Source organism: Miscanthus floridulus, chromosome 8, assembly GCF_019320115.1.
Source record: "Miscanthus floridulus cultivar M001 chromosome 8, ASM1932011v1, whole genome shotgun sequence".
Lineage (NCBI taxonomy): Eukaryota > Viridiplantae > Streptophyta > Magnoliopsida > Poales > Poaceae > Miscanthus > Miscanthus floridulus.
The window spans coordinates 176,178,622-176,183,288 of NC_089587.1; the positions used below are offsets into that span (position 1 = coordinate 176,178,622).

General features: G+C 50.8%; 1 pseudogene; it reads left to right on the forward strand.

The window, feature by feature from the left end:
• The first annotated feature begins 3,307 nt into the window (after positions 1-3,307).
• LOC136474091 (UDP-glycosyltransferase 85A1-like) lies at positions 3,308-3,947 on the forward strand (annotated as a pseudogene).
• Positions 3,948-4,667: the final 720 nt, after the last annotated feature.

Below are 4,667 nucleotides of genomic sequence, written 5' to 3' on the forward strand. Positions count from 1 at the left end.
ACGATCGCGACAGCACTTGTAGTTGTTTACAGCACCGACAACAGCTCAATTGAGGCTAGTCGGTTTTTGTCTGCGTCACTGCCACGCTGTGGACCATGGCGCGGCAGAACCTGGGCTATGGTACGGCAGAACCAATGGGCTATGGTGCTGTATTCGAGATAATTTCACTTGATTATGTTCATTTTAGAAATTCTCAACGCATGATACAAACGGATGGGATCACTTAAGATCGACCATGGGTAATCCGAGTACATGATACATGGGTACAATACATCAATAGTTCAAATGGAATATAAGACAACACAATAAAATTTCTAGTACATAGCTACATTGATCATTAATAAAGCATGGAACTAATAAACGGCGCAATCAAAAACCCTTAGTAAAAAATATACTTAGTAAGCAACTCATCGTTTGAGTACCAATCCTCAACCACAACCCTATAGCTGTGGCTAGGTTCACCTGTATTGCCCTGATCTACCTTTTGCCTGTAGTAAGCGGCCTCCGCTTCATCTGTGGCCTGAGACAAGAATGGGTTCTCTTCCTCCTCGTTCATGTGGCTAGGCTCACCTGCATTGCTCAGACCTCCGTGTCACCTATCGTAAGCGGCCTTCGCTTCATCTACGGCCTCTACGGCCTGAGTGAAGAACGCATCATCATCCTCCTCTGCCTGCAAGCCCACCTCTATTAGAGCGATGAGCTCTCTCAGTCTGCCAGTGTCGTCCTCAGCCTCCTCCACCTACAAGCCCGCCTATGCTAGAGCGACGAGCTTGCTGAGTCTGGCAGCGTCATCCTCATCCTCATCCCCCTCATCAGACAATACAATTGGTGATTCAATGGTGCGACCAACTCACTTTCTATGCTCATCTAACTTCTTTTCCTCGTACCTTGCATGAGCCACCTCTGTAGCAAGTTCCTCGTTGCATCGAATCCCTTTATGTATAAAATGCAATCAGTTAGCAACGCGATTATATTACATTTAAAATCAGGGAACAAAAAAGGCTTTCAAGCACTCACTAGCACATAATGCAACAACATGCTCATTCAAGACCTACATCTGTACTCTTGTCTCCTCCCTTGCCTCCTTCCTTGCCCTCTCCTCCTCTAACGTCATCCGTCTCTCCAATCCCCATTTGTCAACCCCAACATCGATCATGTTACAAATACCGCACTGTCTAGCAAACTCACGCATCTTGTCTTTGTGATGTTTAACGAATATGTTGACGTAGTTAGGTCCATATCCCCTCTTCCATGCAATTACTTGCTTCCCCTTTAGTTCATCCAAGAACTTAGCTTGACCATCATAACATTCCCACCTATATTTCTTAGTGCTCTATTCAAACAAAAAATTATATCATATATGTCTTAGCAAAAGAAACAAAATACGATTTCATGGTTACCACAAAAATAACCAATCTCATCATAGTCAACCATATGGCCGCAATAATGGCCTATTCCAAGCTCCAAAGGGACTAGACCGTAGTTGAATTTAACACCACATTCGCACTTGACTGGAGGGGCTTTGTAAATTAACCTTTCTTTCTTCTTTTGCTTTGCCTTTGGAGGTTCTTCTAGCCATTGGTTATTAGGACCATACAACCACTTCTTGAAATGACACTTATCCATTGAATACACCTAAATAAGGTGACATTAGTACATGAACACATATAGCTCAACATTTCAACACATACACTTTGCACTTACTTCATGCTTGTTTGGACACACAAACTCCAACGTATTCCTAAGGTTTATCACAGCTCGAGAATGGAAGGGAAGAGAGGGAGGGAGGCGGCAACGGAGGGCTGGGCGGGTGATGGGCTTGCTGCTCGGGCAGGCGGGACTGGCCGCGGGGCTTTTATTCGGCTCTACCGTGCCACGGATCAGGGTGCGGCACTGCCACGCCAAGATTGGTGGCGCGGCAGGCCCTTCCGTGTCACCGGTCAGCATTTCCGGTCGTCGCCACGTCAGCCACCCGTCGTGCCACCATGCATGGCGCGACACAGGCTATTCGCCGCGCCATGACAATAGGCGTGGCCAAAAGTGTTAGTTTTGAAAAAAAAACAATGTTAGATTTAAAATTAGTTTATAAAAAGTATTAATACAAAAAAATTCACCGAGTACAACCACCGCCTCCTCATCCAGTCCTGGTGCCCCCAAGCCGTCATGGGCCCACCGGGCTTCTGCTTCGCCACCATCCCTGACGGCCTGCCACACTTGAACACCGATGCCACGCAGGACCCAACCGTACTCTGTGACTCCACCATGAGGACCTGCCTCCCGAACCTCAAGAGCCTGCTCGATCGCCTCAACGATGGCGATGGCAGGGTGCCGCCGGTGACGTGCGTCGTGGCCGACAACGTCATGAGCTTTGGCGTTGACGCTGCCAAGGAGATTGGCTTGCCGTGCCTGCTCTTCTAGATAGCCAGCGCCTGTCGCTACATGGGCTATCACCACTTCTAGTTCCTCACGGACGAAGGCCTTGCGCCTCTCATAGGTTGGTATCGTTACGTGTTGTGCCCTCTAGTGATGAATGCATCATGGATCTTGTACTCCATATGTGATCGGTGGGGGCTTCTTTCGCCTTATATGTTGTGCTCCCCCACCATCACTATATGATGTGGGACTAAACCCCAATAATCTCCACCTTAGTCACACATCGAGGTGCCCCCGCCATATGTGATGCTCGAGATTTTTTTATCGGGTTTAGCTTTTCTAACCATGGGCTCAGATACCAATTGTTGGAACCGGTGGTGACCACCGAGTTCACGATCTTGGAGCTGGCTTACAGCTGGCCTGGCTCGTTACCACAAGCCTGCGCTCCCACAGGTCCTAGGTCCATCGGAGCTACAATATATAAGGCCTTTGGGCCTTACTCAACCCAAAAGACTAGCCTGATAGGTGGGGGCTTCTTCATCCTTATATGTTGTGCTCCCCCACCATCACTACACGATGTGGGACTGAACCCCAACAATCTCCCCCTTAGTCACACATCGGGGTGCCCCCGCCATATGTGATGCTCGAGATTTTTTTATCGGGTTTAGCTTTTCTGACCATGGGCTTTGATACCAGTTGTTGGAACCGGTGGTGACCACCGAGTTCATGGTCTTAGAGCTGGCTTACAGCCGGCCCGGCTCGTTACCACGAGCCTGCGCTCCCACAGGTCCCAGGTCCACTAGAGCAACAACATATAATGCCTTTGGGCCTTACTCAACCCAAAAGACTAGCCTGATAGGTGGGGGCTTCTTCTGCCTTATATGTTGTGCTCCCCCACCATTGCTACATGATGTGGGACTAAACCCCAACACACATGCAGCTCAGGGACTTCCTGAGCTTCATCTAAACCATGCAGCGCGGTGACATCCTGCTCGACTTCATGATGCACGAGGTCACGCGCAAACACCGCCACCGCTGTCATCCTCAACACCTTTGACGAGCTTGACCCGACGGGGCTAGACACCATATGCGCCATCCTACCCCCCATCTACACCATCGGCACGCTCAGTCTCCTCCTCGAGCGGCTGGCTACCACCATCCCTGACCCTGGCGTCGTCGATGCCACCGCCATGCTCGACACGGTCCGCGCTTACCTCTAGAAGGAAGACCACACCAACCTATGGTGGCTGGACGGTAGGGTGGCCTGGTCCGTGGTGTACGTGAACTATGGGTGCATCACCACCATGTCGAACCAGGACCTGGTGGAGTTTGCGTGGGGGCTGGCGAGCAGCGGCTGCGACTTCCTGTGGATCATTCGGCCCGACCTGGTGAAGGGCGACACCGCCATGCTGCCACCCGAGTTCGTGGAGTCCACCAAGGGCAGGTGCCGCCTAGCGAGCTGGTGCGAGCAGGAGCCGGTGCTGTGGCATGGGGTGGTGGGGGTGTTCCTGATGCACAGCGGGTGGAACTCCATGACGGAGAGCCTCAGCGCGGGCGTGCCGATGCTGTGCTAGCCCTTCTTTGTGGAGCAATAGCCCAATCGTCGGTACGCATGCACCGAGTGGGGATTGGGGATGGAGGTCGACGGCGACGTGCAGCGGGAGGCTCTGGAGGCAACGATACGAGAGGCAATGGCCATCGACAAGGGCAGGGAGACGAAGTAGAGGGCGAACGAGTGGAAGGAGGCCGCCATTCGGCCCACGCAGCCTGGCGGCAGGGATTGACCAATCTGGACGACCTAATTAAGAATCACGTCCTACCCAAGTGCTGACGGCTCTTTCCTGAAAAAAGAATATAATTTCAGTTTTCTATATTTAGCCAAACTATCTAAAGTTTGACTCAATTCATAAGTGTATCCATACATATAACACAAGATTTAAAATAGAAAATAAAAAAAGTTACACTTATTTGTTTTCAATATATATGATATTTTTATATAAACTTTGTCAAACACAAAATGCTAGTTTCATGCATTCTTATATGGGTATGCATTGGCAGCAGGTGAATGACGCTGTCAGTCATCTTCAACCGCTACGCCACACCCGAGTGTGCCTCACCGCACCCCACCTGCATCTTCTTCCTCCTCGCTTCCCACCTCTGCCTGCCTCGTTGGTAGCTGCGCCCTCATCCTCATCCTCATCTCACCGCCGCCCACCGCCCTGCCGCGACACAGAGCTCTCGTGAAAACCTAATGCGCCCGTGGCGCGGCCTTCTTCCCCTTCCCTCCTCCTTCA